The 14,711-nt window shown below is 47.6% G+C and overlaps 1 protein-coding gene across 3 annotated transcripts in view; it reads left to right on the top strand.

Moving 5' to 3' along the window:
• RABEP1 (rabaptin, RAB GTPase binding effector protein 1) overlaps positions 1-14,711 on the top strand; it is a 1,480,178-nt gene that overhangs the window by 1,293,766 nt on the left and 171,701 nt on the right. The window lies entirely within an intron of this gene.

The raw sequence follows: 14,711 nt of genomic DNA, 5'->3' as shown, positions 1-14,711 counted from the left end.
AAGATACTGGTGTTTTTGATCATTTCAATCGGGGTTTCGGCCAGGACGGGGCACCGAAACTGTAGTGGTGTCTGTGCTGGGTGACGTGACATGTATTTCTGATCAAGGTGGTGTGGCAGCACTGATTCTTTTAGATCGGTCGTGTGTGAACTGAAGGGGCAGCCCATAACGGCGGAACCTAAGGCTGAAATGAGCGGTGTATCACATTGGTGGTAACCGGAAAGTTAAAACATACTATAAATTCCGTATGTGATTAGTTGTATTTGAATAAGTGGTGTTGTCAGAGATACACCATTAATTCAAAGTCGTGATGTATTCTAAAACCCCTAGGGGTTAAACAAAACCAGTGAATTGTTTTGTGAAGGTATAGTCTATATAATTGGGAAAGACAATTCTTATCTTTGGTGGTACAATTTTTATTCCACACAGTTTCCTATGTCAAGATAGCTGTATATTAATTACGTTGTCTCAAAAGGAAGAACAGAGAGTAACACAAAAGGAAAAAGAAAACTGTAAACAATAGTTGAGCGCAAGTGTCAGATCTGTGCCACAGTTGGGGAAATCAAAATACAATGTACAGGTAGAAGAGCAAAAGTAATTCAATTCTAGTACCCGGATCCGAAACAATATCTGCTACACATCATCTCTTGGATGTACAAGCTTTTTGCATACATTAACAGAGGCATCGAAGGTTAGAAATTCATTTCCATCAAATTTTAAAAGGGGTGCCCCATATGAAGCTGTAACAAGAGTTGAGTAGAGCAGACTGGTGAATGTTAGTAAATAGTGTGCATTTACATATAGGTTGGGAGCAATGTCATTTTTGGTCCTATATAGTAGTGCACTGATTTAGATATGTTAAAGACCAATCCTCGGTCTACGTCAGGAACATAGAATTCCCAAAGATGTAGAGGGGGTCCACAGTGATGGTACTGGACCCTAGAACGTTTCGGCTTCCAGGGTGGGTGCCTTCTTCTGGGCCCTAAGATGATTGTATCTCCCTTGAGCTTAGGTCCGTGGGGGTACAGAGAGGGGAAAGAATCCGTTTGGTAGTGTAGACTCCAGGTGATCAGGAGCAGGTAATGGCAAGCACGGCCCTTGCGTAAGGTAGTAAGGCAGGACCCTGCTTTCCAACTACTGATGCAGTAGCGCTGTAAGGTGTCCTCTAGGGTTTATTCATAGTGGAACCCAAAATATTTTGAGGTCAACGTGGGACATGGCCCAGCCGAGATTAGTTGTAGGGCTGCAAGTGTGAGAATCACCCCTTTTAGTAGTCGGTGAATGCTCTCAGTGCGAGTGGAGCGTTGCAAAATCAAAGCTGTCATACTCCTTTTCTTTTAGATCGGTCAGCTGCTTTCAGTACCTGCTTTCAATACCATCGACCACTCCACACTGCTAAGCCGGGTCTCTGCTGCCGGGATTTCTGGTGCGATACTGTCCTGGTTACGTTCCTTTCTCTAAAATCGCTCTCTCATTATCCCTCCCTCCTTTCTGCTCTGCACCCTCTTTGGTATGCAATGTTCCACAGGGCTCTGCCCTTTCCCCCACCTTATTTAACATTACATCCGGCCCTCGTTGCGCTCATCCGCTTCCGCTGTTCTTACGTGGACGATACCCAGCTCATAGGTTGTCTTGATCTGGCCCATCAATCCTATGCAGCTCAGCTAAGGGACTGCCTGGGTGTCGTGGGGAACTGGATGAGCGATAGTGGGCTCAAATTGAATGGGGGAAGTCGTAGGTGATGATGGTGGATCCTGTTCCTTCGTCCTTTCTGTGGACCTCCTCTTTCTGGCCCTAGTCCATTAGCCCTCTTCCTGCTCCTGTTTCCACAGTTAAAAACCCAGGTGTTAAAACTCTGTGTGTCACTTTCTATGGCAGCTTAGATTGGCACAGTCTGCCAGTTGCGTCATTTCCAGTTGAAGATCTTGAGAAAGATCCTGTGGTTTATCCCTCAGCATCTGCGTGCCCCTGTAGTCGCAGCCTTAATATTAAGTCGCATCGACTATTGTAACTCTCTGTACCTGGCGCAACCTGCCTTTTTGATACAGTGCCTTCAGATTCTTCAGAATTCTACAGCTAGGCTGCCCACTGGCACTCCATTCAGGGATCACATCTCTCTGATTCTGTTTGCTCTTCACTGGCTCCCAGTGGCCAAGCGCATGCATTTTAAATCCTTGTGCTTGGTCCACAGGGCATTTCATGGTGTTGGGCCCGAATATTTACAGCTCAAGTTCCTCCCCTATTTGCCCTGCCGTCTTCTTCGTTCTAGGGACAGATTTCTTATCTCTGTCCTTAGATTCCCATATGTTCGGATTGGTGGCCGGTCTTTCTTAGTGGTGGCCACCAAACATTGGAACACCCTGGCGCTTGCTCTGTGGTCTACTGTTGATCCCCTACAGTTTCACAGCTTCTTAAAATCCTGTTATTTTTATAATTCTTGCCTTTCTGCTCGAAGTCTTTTTAGTGCCAAGCTGCCTTATGACATACGTTGCGCTGTACTTTTTTCAAAAATTGATAAAATGACAACAGGGATCTCTCTGATCTCTCATATCCCCCTCTCCATCTCCTTCCCCCTCCCCTGCCCCCCCCCCCTCGTTCCCTTCCCCCTCCTTCTCTCCATCTCCAACCCTCCACCTCCCCCTCGGTCCCTTCCCTCTACCCCTCCCTCTGCTCTCTATCTCATTCTCTATCTCCCACTCCCCTATCCCCTATCTCTCGAGACTCCTTGAGCGATCCCACAGCCTGGAAGCAGATTCCCCTGATATCAGGCAACTCATAAATAATCAACGTCATGCGGTTTATATATTATTCAGATTTATGTGCAAAATCTGTTTGTAAATAATAAATCTTCTAGTCCATTATTGTATGATCACGTGTATTCTTGATGTTTCCATCCTTCTTTTTGTGAGTCTAGTTACAATTTCATGGCCTTGTATATTTCAAAATGTGTATGTTCTAGAATTCTTTTGTGCTATCATTGTTGATATCCTGCAGTACTCTGCTTCGATTCTATATTTGTCTTAAAGTCAATGGTTAAGTCCCCTGTCTTGATCTGTGGTCTGTTCGGGAAGCCGCTCCGTGTCAGTTTCCCATAGCCTGGACTTCCACAAAACTGAATGTTGATGGCTGGAAGGTTTTGAATTAATCATAACCACTGACTTTGCAACCCTTCAGACCATTGTTTTTCAGCTTGCCATGCCATTACAGAAGGGAAAAGACCATATGAATATCAGATTTGGTCCTTTCCTTAGCAGTCCAGCCTGAACTGCTAGGTCACCTCCTTTCTGCACAAGGCCACAAGCAACGCAGGGCATATTTATGCCTCATCAGTGAGGTATAGCTTTGGACTCTATTCATAGGAAGCTCTGCATTCTTTCTTAATTGTTCTTGCTATCCCTGTTTTTCAGCAGTTCTAATCTAAATCGGCTCAATTGGACATTTAGTGCAGTAGGAGTTTCCATTTTGGATCCTTCTTCCTCTTTACACGGAGACCCCTTCCGAACCATACCAGGGGGGCCAGAACAGCAGTCTCAAGTCCTGAAAACCTGTTTCTGGGTCAGGTTTCTCAACTCCACTTTGCCCACGTTGCCTGTACTGGTTTATAGTCATAATCTCGAATACAAATATGTCGAAAGTCATAATGTCGAAAAAATAAAGTCTAAAACAAAAATGTCGAATTTTTTTTTGTTGATTTTTATTCGAAATGGGGGGGTCCCCCCCCACCCCCCAACCCCCCTTTTTTAATTTTTTTTTAATGTTTTACCCCTTTTTTTACCACCGGAACCCCAAAAAAACATGTAAATAAAAAAAAAAACAATTCGACATTTTTGTTTTCGACATTATTGTTTCGACATTATTGTAATTCGACATTTTGTTTTCGAGATAATGACTGGACACCGCCTGTACTTTCTTCTCTCTGAAATATTCCTCATTAGCACTCGGAGTGGCACTAGGCAATGAGGGTCTAGAAAAGCGGGAATCTACTACTGCTACAAGCCGGTGACAGAAGTGAAAGTTAAAGGGTTATATCAAGAAGAGAACAGAGAATTGTGAATCGAAGTGGTCCTGCGACGGGTCAAGCAAAATCCTGCGCACAGTCAAAAGTCTTCGATTTTGATATAGTGAAGAAAGTTTGGGAAATGAGATGAATTTGGTCCGAGCCCGGCAGAGGGAGACCAATAGAAAGTTTTGTGGTAAAGTAGGTATGGGCCGGCGGAGGGGGACCGTGGGTGAACAGTGAATCACCAGAGAAGTTGTGCATATGAGAATCCTGAGGAGGAAGGAACTTTGTTGGTTTGTCGCATCAGACCCTCTGAAAAAAGAGACTTTGAATGGCAAAAAGACTTTAGCACAGAAGGCCCCGATACTTAGATTTTGACCTTCATCCTCGTGCTAAGCTAGAGTGTGCCGCCTTGTCCCGTGCCGAAATCATGGGGAAGGGAAGCTAACGGCTCAACCATCCTGACCTATCATTTCTTAAACACTTTTCTTTTGTATAACATTGTTTCCCAGATTGGCAATAGGTCTATTAGCACAGGCCCTTTTATTTTGACAAGACACCACTAGGGCTGCGTTATTATTTGATGGTCATAGCCTGCTCCCATCTTTAGATTTAGGATTATATATGTGTTTTTAAAACCCAATTGAAGTTCAATAAGCACCCTTGAGCTGTGATCACTTGTGTCTGTCTTCACTGTTTGTTTGATACCATGCCTTCCTTACTATACGAAGCACGTAATTGATTGCAATCATTATGCCAACTATATACTATGTTCACCACTCACCAATTATGATGCATCTCTCACCAATTTCCCAACTGATTACAACATTATGCCAAATGTATACTATGGTCATGACTCACCAAATATGATGAATTGCTCTCCTGTGTAACAATCACCCGGTGATGTATACACACTCACTATGTCACTATATAATATCACAGCCTTGAGAAAGACCCCTGAGGATCGAAACACGTGTCGGCTGACAACTAGTAATAAACTCAGCACTATCTAATTGGACTGCCTTGATTTATTTTCATTATTTTCATTATTTTCTTCAAACTGATGAAATATTAACCCAGCGCTCAGGTGAACAGGACCCAAACTCCCTCTCTTGCAAGCATACAACATAGAGAAAGAAGGGCAGTTTCTCATGGGAACCCGATCACCAGCAGCAGGGTACTCGCCTTCAACCTAAGATCAAGTACAGTGATCAGCCAATTCTAGTGCCCATGACCTACCTAACATTTTTTTGGGTAAATTGAATTTTATTATTTTCAAGAAAACATTGAAGATAAACAAAACAACTGTAGGGCACATTCCCTGCTGTCTAATGATTCGGACTCTAGAACTTCAATTTGTACTTATAGCTCACCCCACCCAATCCCCCCACTTGTCCGGGGAACATCCAAACATAAACATGAATTTTTGGGTATAAAAACACTAAACAACACATATGGATAGTGGTCAAGCACCAGTCTACTGAACTTCTTAATTGTGCTAGTTCAACTAATTCTGTTTCTACCAGGGCCGGGCCGGACTATCATGGGACTGTCCAAGTCACCTTATCACCCTCCAAATCTTCTGGAACATTGCCCCCATTCCCCTTCTAGGTTTGCACCCCGTCCATGAATTGCAGCTGTGATCTTTTCCATGAGGTAGATGTCCCTTGCTGTGTCTGACCATTCTTTCGCCATCAGGAGGTCCCTTCTCTTCCAATATCTAGCATGACATGTTCTTGCTGCTAATAGAAGAAAGTGGACCATAGATGACTGGGTGCGCCACTGTCCCTTGTGTTTAACTAGTCCAAAAAGTACCCCAAGACCTCATTCCAATACATCTGGATCCTCGGGCAACCCAACCACATATGCCAATAATCGGCCCTAGCCCCACAACTGTGCCAGCATTGAGGATTCACTGCAGGGAACATCTTGGATAGCTTAATTGGCTCATATTGCCAACTATGTATTAACTTCAGGCCGTGAAGTTTATATTGACATGATATTGATGCTTTAAAGGCATGCCTGCACATTAGCTGGCAGAGGTGTTCAACCAGCTCCATGCCTATATCCCGTTCCCATCTATTCTTGACATTCCTAGCGGTCTCTAGCAACGTGCCATAGAGCCGGGAAATTAGGCCCCTCATCTGTGTGTGCCCATCTAATACCTTCTCTATGGGTGTGAGGTCCCTTTTGGAACTTATCTCCCCATTTCTCAGCAGTAAACATTCCCTTCAGCCCGGAGGTATAAAAACGCTGGTAACCTTTCAATCCCCAACCCGGCTTCTAGATCCTGCAACCCTATGAATGTCCCCGGCACCCTCAGTTGTCCCACTCTAGAGAGTCCCGCCTCAAACCATGCCTGGTACCTTCCTGGCTCAGTTATTTCGTCCTGTACCTGGGGGGTCCAGCTGTGACTCATAGGGGACGGTCATGTGGTGGACCCTTGTTTCCCTAGGGCCTTTCTTCAGGAAACTAGTTGTCTAGTTGTCAGCCGACACGTGTTTCGATCCTCAGGGGTCTTTCTCAAGGCTGTGATATTATATAGTGACAAAGAGGCTTCGGGGCTCCGGAGTTTACTCAAGATACTTCCTCGTGAAGAAGAAGACGGGAGGATGGCATCCCATCCTGGACCTACGACGACTGAACAAATTCATCAAGGCACAGAAGTTCCGGATGGTCACCCTCCAACACGTCCTGGGTCAACTGGAGGAGGGCGATTTCCTGTCGTCATTGGATTTGGAGGATGCCTACTTCCATATTCCCATCCTAAAGGGACACCGAAAGTTTCTCAGGTTCGTGGTCCAAGGGCGTCACTACCAGTTCAGAGCCCTTCCCTTCGGGTTAAGGTCGGCACCCAGGGTGTTCACCAAGTGCCTCGCACCGGTGGCGGCGCAGCTGCCCCGAGAGGGGATCCACGTCTACCCCTACCTGGATGACTGGCTCATCCGAGCAAAGACGAAGGAGCTCGCCGTGGAGCACACGGCAAGGACCGTCCGACTACTCACGGACCTGGGATTCTCCATAAACTACGCCAAGTCCCACCTGGTGCCCGCGCAAGACGCACTGTTTCTGGGAGCGAAGCTCGACACAGTGTCGCTTCTAGCCTCTCCGTCGGAGGAAAGGACGAGGGCCATCTTGGGCAAGGTGCAGCGGATGCTGGTTGCGGACGCGGCCAGGGTGAGGTCCATCAAGTCCCTCCTCGGAATGATGTCTTCTTGCATTTATCTCATCTGCCTGTGCAGGCTCCGGATGCGTCCGTTGCAGGAGTTCCTGGACGCGCGCTGGATCCAGACGACGGGCAGCTTCGAGGAGAGGATCACACTCGACGAGAGTTTCCGACGAGCGATCCGGTGGTGGGGCACCCGCGCGCATCTGACGGCGGGCATGGACTTCCAGACCCCTGGCCACCAGGAGACAGTGACCACGGATGCCTCCCTGGAAGGGTGGGGAGCGCACACCGAAAATCTGCACGCGAGAGGCCTTTGGCTTCCGACGGAGAAGTCCCTCCATATCAACGTCCTGGAGCTCCGTGCAGTGTTTTGGGCCCTCAGGTCCTTTCTTCCGTCCCTCAAGGGCAAGGTGGTGAGGATCTTCACCGACAACACCACCACCATGTTCTACATCAGGAAGCAGGGCGGAACCAGGTCCCCAGCCCTGTCCAAGGAGGCACAGGATCTGTGGCATTGGGCCGTCGCCCAAGGGATGTTTCTGGTGCCGTTTCGTCTGGCAGGGATAAAGAACACCATCGCCGACTCGCTCAGCAGAGAGCTGCGCTCGTGACACGAGTGGGAACTACGACAGGATCTAGTGGACCGCCTCTTCGGACGGTGGGGCACACCCCAGATCGATCTGTTCGCGACGGCGACGAACTCCAAGTGCCGGAGGTTCGCCAGCAGGTTTCCCCAGCCGAGGAGCATAGGCGATGCTTTCTCGTTCCCCTGGGAGGGCCTGTTTCTATACGCGTTCCCTCCATTGCCATTGCTGATCCGGCTCATCAACCAGCTCAAGAGGTCACGGTGCAGGATGATCGTCGTCGCACCTGCGTGGCGAGGCAGATATGGTTCCCGGACCTTCTGGACTTGTCAGCGTTCCCGTCAATCAAGCTGCCAGAGAACGCGGATCTTCTCTCCAGGGAAGGAGGCGCCATCCTCCATCACGACCCGAAGCCGCTGAACTTGCAGGCCTGGCTCCTGCAGCGTTAGAGTTTGGAGGATACGACATACCGGCCGACTGCAGAGAGGTTCTTGCAAAGGCCAGGGCGTCCTCAACTCTTAAATGCTATGGACACAAATGGAAGAGGTTCTCTGTCTGGTGCCACGCACAGAAGATTAACCCTCTACGGATTACGGCTCCCCAGGTACTGCCGTACCTTCTGACGCTGGCCAAGGCTGGACTGGCGCACGCGTCCATCAAGATTCATCTTGCTGCGATCTCCCGCTACACCAGAACCACGGGGCGGACGTCTTTGTGGTCTCATCGTCTGGTGAAAGAATTCATGAAGGGACTGTTCAGATCGTTCCCGCCGGTGAAGGCTCCGGCCCCGGCGTGGGAGCTCAACGTGGTGCTGACCAAGCTCATGGGACCTCCGTTCGAGCTTCTGCACTCGGCTCCGTTGAAGTTCTTGTCGTGGAAAACAGCGTTTCTTGTGGCCATCACCTCTGCACGAAGAGTGGGAGAGATCCAGGCCCTTTCCTGCAAGCCCCCGTACTTGACTTTTCACGACACGAGGGTAGTGCTCAGGACGCACCCCTCCTTCATGCCCAAGGTGCCGAATTCCACCTCAACGAACCCTTGGTGTTGCCTGTTTTCTTCCCGTCGCCTTTGTCGCCGGCTGAAAGGACTTTGCACTCGCTGGATGTGGCTAGAGCGCTGAAGTTTTACGTGGACCGCACAAAGTGTTTTCGGAAGACGTCACAACTTTTTGTGAACTTTGGACCTGTCAATCAGGGGAAGGCTCTCTCAAAGGCCTCCATTTCGAGATGGCTCTCCGGCTGTATCATGTACTGTCATCGGTTGGCAAACCGACCGCTGCCTGGCCGTCCGAGAGCCCCTTCCACCAGAGCGATCGCAGCTACCACGGCGTTCCTATCTGGTGTGCCCTTGCTGGACATCTGCAGGGCTGCTACGTGGAGGTCGACGCACACCTTCACGAAATTCTACTGCGTCGATCGGGATTCCAGGGAGGAGTCCAGGGTCGGCCAAGCAGTGCTGCACAATCTGTTCACCTAAGGTGAGCCTGGTGAGGAGGTAAGAATTGCTTAATGTTGAGTTTGATGCAATGCTTTGCCACCTCCCGTGGTTGTGCATGTGTGTACTGCTATGTATTCTTTATCCATGAGCATGTGAATCCATGCCAGACCCCATGCTGGAGAAGGAACAAGTTACTTACCTGTAACTGTTGTTCTCCAGCATGGGTCTGGCATGGATTCACATGCGAACCCTCCCGCCTACCCCTCTGCGGCTCTTCACTTGGTCATACTGCCACTTCACGTGCTACCAAATCTGAAGATAGCTGCCAGAGGCGGGGCTTAGGTAGAGGGCAGTCATTGGCTGTGGTCAGTATGACGCAGAGATCAGTGATTGGTTACTACTACGAAAGACAGATCAGAAACGAAACTGATACTGATTTTTTCTTTACCGAGGATTCCCAGCCTGACGACGGGGAATATTCATGAGCATGAGAATTCATGCCAGACCCATGCTGGAGAACAACAGTTACAGGTAAGTAACTTGTTCCTTACTGCTCTACCAAATGAGGCGGGGGGTGCTATCCCTGTGTCCAAGATGTTGTTGAACAACTTGGTAAGGTGTTGGGCCAGGCTACCCGAGAATGCCTTATAAAATCCTGCCATGTACCCGTCGTCCCCGGGGGCCTTACACAGCTTCAATCCACTGATAGCTCTCAAAACCTCCTCCTGCGAGATCGGCCTTTCCAGAGTTGTAACCTCATTGTCCTGGACGATACCTCTCTGAGATATCTATCCAGCTCCTCCCTCTCCACCTCCCTCTTCTTTCCATACAGTTGTTCATAGAATGTGGCAAATTCTTGGGAGATTTCCCCTGTCATGGAGCGTGGCTGCCCTCCTGGATCTACAATATCAGACACCCACCTATCAGCCCTCTGTCCCTGCAATCTGGACGCCAGTAGGGCATCAGCCTTGTCCCCCTTCTCGTAATACCTTTGTTTGAGAAACTGCAGGCTGGTGACCACTTTCCCCACCTCCAGTTCCCTCAATTCACGCAGTTTTTCCCTCGCCAATCACAATTTAGCTTTGTCCTTCTTACCGCCCCCCCCGTTTTTCCGGCTTCCAGCCGACATATCTCCCCTCATAACCTTTCAATGTGGAGGTTCTTAACCCTCTTCTTAGCAGCGCCCTCCCTAATCATGAGACCTCTGCAGGTGGCAGAGTCCACGTCCCCTGTGTCATTGAGGATAAAGTATTCCTCTACGGCCCCCTGCATTTCTACGTTAAAGGCCAATTCTTTAGCAACGTATCGTTGCAGCGCTATAATGAGTCTCTGGCTCTGAGGCCAGTCAGCACTAGTCCCACTTTTACCATGTCACGGTCAGACCAACTTACAGGGATAGTCTCACTGGTAGCTACCCGCTGGGCATATTGCACAAACCAGTAATTCGTGTCCTAGACCCGTGGACAGGGGAGTAAAAGGTATAAGCTCTTGTGGTTGGGTGTAATTCCCTCCACATATCCACAAACCCTGGTCGGTCATGTACCCAAGGAGGCTCCCTTCTACTGGTGTGTCAGCAACCTCCAGATGGCCTGTGCCCTCATTGTGGTCCCTGGATCGATCTGCCCACAAATTGAAGTCCCCCCCCCTAAGAGGAGGAGTCCCACCTTTCGGGTGAGTATCTCTCTCATGGCCTCTGCCAGAAATTGGGACTGTCCCGTGTTTGGACAATATATTGTGGCGAGGGTCACCTGGACTTTCTCTATCATCCCTGCGACCACAAGGGCCTCCCGTATGCTCTCTTCCAGATCTGTGGTTCCCCCATCCGAATCCTCCGGCTGATAAGGATGCCCACTCCTCCTATCTTAGTGGTCCCTGACGCTCAAAAGATCTGCCCCACTTGTGCCCCGGGAATGCGCCTTTTGTCACCTCGGGCCATTCTGGTTTCCTGCACCATCAGAATGTCGAGGCCCCTATTGTGGAATTCCCTTCCTAGCAACAATCTCTTTATGGGCGGGTTCAGACAGTTAACTTTCAGTGTCCCCATCCTAAGTACTGAGTCCAGAGTCCCAGCGTCAATGTGTGCCATTCCGAGCGTGAATCATCCCATCCGACCACTGTTGCACCCGAGATACCCTGTGAATGAACTTCCCCTGGACTGTCCTCTCCCAGACTTGCCCCCTCGCTCTCCTACCCAACCTGGACTCTCCTTGGGCTTGTATGCCTCCCCATGCAATCACTTGTAGTAGGCTCCGCTGTGGGCAGCCCAACCCTGCCCAGCTCTCCCCTTCCATCATGATTCTTCACCCCCCTTTTGCCCCCCACACACCTCCATGGGTCTCCCTCGCCCCTGGATCCCGGTCCACCCTTTGAGACACCAACCTTGAGATGGGCCATCAAGGTTGGTCAGTGCTTCACCCACTCTCTCTCATGTAATCTCTCTTCCTCCCAGTCTGCTCTCAAACCTAAAGGTCCCCTCTTGGTCTGTTTACACATCTGTCCATGGCTGTCAGCTGGTAGCCTGGTCCTATTTCACCACCAGGGGGAATATTGAGCTACTTGTATTTCCTGCGCCCCGGCATTCTTCTCTTAGCACTGCGAAAACCCTTGCGACTCGAATTCTTTGCCATTTCGCCCACCTCTTCAGTGGGTCTCTCCCTGAAAGTTTCCTCCTCCAAGACGTGTAGGACCTGTTGTGCCTCCTGGCCGCTCGTAATCCTATAGTCAACCTCTCCTCTTTCGAAGGTCAGGGCAAAGGGAAAGGACCAGTGATATCTAATGCCCTTCTCCGTGAGCCATTGTATCAGAGGGTGGCAATCTCTGCGCCTGGTCAGGGTAATGCTGGACAAATCCTGGAATACTTTAACTGTATCCCCCTCAAATTGGATTCTGCCCAGGCATTTGGCTTTCTCAAGGACCTCCGTCTTCTCCCTCTATCTTAGCAAGCGGACCACTATCAACCTCGGGCCCCTACCTCCTCCACCACCACCTCTATGGGCTCTCTCCAGCTGGACCTCTTTCTCTCCATCTTCCGCAAAAGCGGAATTGATCAGACCTTGAATCTTTCTCCCCATGTCTGCAGCTGTCTTCCCCCCTCCTTTTGGTAATTCCAAGTATTCGCAGGTTGTTACGACGTTCTCTGTTTTCGAGATCGTCCAGTTTTAACAGTGTGTCTTCTTCTCTAGACTCTAGGTCCGTTAACCGCCACGCCTCATATTTCATGTCTACGAGATTGACCTGCAGATGGTTGCTTTCCATTCCTTCCATTTTGTCCTTGAGCTTGTCCACCCTTCCCTTGAGATCAAATATAGATGCCTGAATATCTGTCCTGATCGCCTTGGTTTCTTGGAAGATCTCTTTCAGGTCCTCTCTAGTGAGAGCTGGGGCGCTGCCTCCCTCAGCCATGATGTCCTTCTCACTTGCGATATCCCTGAGGCCTTCTCTGGATCTCTCTTGAAGCGTTGTAGGGAACTTATCCCCTGTCATTGACACCTCAGCTGCGGTGCCTGGCTCTGGTGGCTCTCCAGTGTTGCCAAGTGTGGAGGGCCCATGTCTGTTCCAACCTGTGCCCGTCCCCCTTCTCCTTTTCTTGCGTATGGTCCAATTGTTCTTCCTGCATCAGGTCCTGAAGGTTTAGTCCCATTTCATTGAATTGTATTTGATGAATTGTGCTACATATGATGATTGTCTCTTTTTACGTTGTTCAAATATTCATACACTTTAATCTGTAATTTTGTACTGTACATGTTATTTTGTATCTGTTTTATGGAATTTTGTATTCCAAAATAAATCTGTGAAAGACAATTCTTAACAATATGTGTTCTTACCAGGATAATGCCAGCACTGTGTCAGGAGCATGCAGAGGTTTCACATTAAATGATGTCGACAATATTGTACAATTTTAAAAAACACAATTATAATTCCCACCAGTTTTACCCTGCGAGACATAGAACATTTCACATTTTGCAAATGTACATCTACGTATTAAGCTCTGTGTAGTTCAAAGATTGCATCCCAACATGTTTCACTGTTGTCATGGGTTATTAGAAAACTGCATCTTGTGTTTCACTTTTCATACAAGACATTGGTCAAGCACAAGAGGAGATGTGGGTGCAGTTTTGTAATGATGTTTATTTGTTTTATTTATTGTGTCTCCAGTTTAATACACACTTTTCATACTAACAGTAAAACAAATCTATATACAACATTATTTTAAAATACCATGCATTATTCTGTTAAAACAATTCTTTAAAAATCTATAGCAACTATTCATACAGAAAATTAACTTGCATTTAAAATGCCTTTCCAAATGCCCTCTGACGTATCCTCAGCATTCCAAACAAATTTTCCAAATAATTGGTAATGAATGTTGAATAGGGAAATACCTTTTTTTAAAAAAAAGATGGCTTAACGTTTCTACTGCAAAGTTACAATGGCGACAAAGCCTCTAATTTTTTGATGTTATTTCTGCACGTAGATAATCTCTGGTGGGATAGAGATTCATTTTGATTCTTAGACTAGCATTCCTAAAAACATGTGAAGGATGTTGTGTTAAATATGGTGATATTACATTAAAAGCTGTAATATTCCATATAAAATATTAACATAGTTGATAATTCATCAGAAAAACTCTATTACTTATCCATTCCACCTCCCAAACGTTGGTCTTAGTTTGATCTGGGAGGAGAATTAATTCCTCAACCATAGAATTAATACTGACTGTGTGGTACCAGAGGTAAGGCTCTGACACAAGGTTGGCATGTTTTTGAGTATAGACTTTTATTGCTCACAAAAGGTTGGGAGAAATACCTATCTATCCCTACATCTAAGGGATTTCCGTGCCTCGAAAGAACTAATGAAAACAGTCAGGATGTCCAAAAGGAAACGTCTGTCCCAGTCACGTCCCCAAAACCTATTTCTGTCCCTCACTCTATAAACTATAAAAATGGTATAGGAAAAATAGTGTTCATAAAGAAAACTTAAATGTTCTCAGCCAAAAGGATTCAAGACAATGTTCAAGAAATAGTGTGCCAATATTAAGGGGTTGTTCCTTTCCCCTGGACTTCAAAAGAGGCAAATGTCTTTCAAATCTCTTCTTATTAAAGACAAAGTGGTCTGCCAAACAATCCTTCAACATGCTTCTCAGTCTTAGGGTTTTTAAACGCCTTTTGTTGCAGTTTTCTATTTTTGGGTGCAATTCACTGACTCTCAATACTTGAAGGGTCTTGGTGTACTCTCCTGTCAAGACCCAGATATTTTGTATGTTCTCCTTCTTTCTCATGTAGGGGTCCAGCCCTGTTATTTATGATTATCTTTGGGGTCATAGACCCTTTTATCCTTAGTTTCTCTTTTGGGTGCGGGTAATAGACTCGCAATACAACTTCAGGCTTGTTTGGTTTACTCTCCTGCCAAACACAGCATTCCTTCTTTTCAAACATGCTTTCAGACAGAGTCCGTGACTCCCTTATGTGCTTTACTTCACTTGGTTGCGGGTCCCAGACTCACAATTGCTGTTCACAATAGC

The sequence above is a fragment of the Ambystoma mexicanum genome, chromosome 9, assembly GCF_040938575.1.
Source record: "Ambystoma mexicanum isolate Mex_15411 chromosome 9, UKY_AmexF1_1, whole genome shotgun sequence".
Classification (NCBI taxonomy): Eukaryota; Metazoa; Chordata; class Amphibia; order Caudata; family Ambystomatidae; genus Ambystoma; species Ambystoma mexicanum.
The sequence above is the reverse complement of the archived record's forward strand: the minus strand, read 5'-3'. Positions and strand labels throughout refer to the sequence as shown.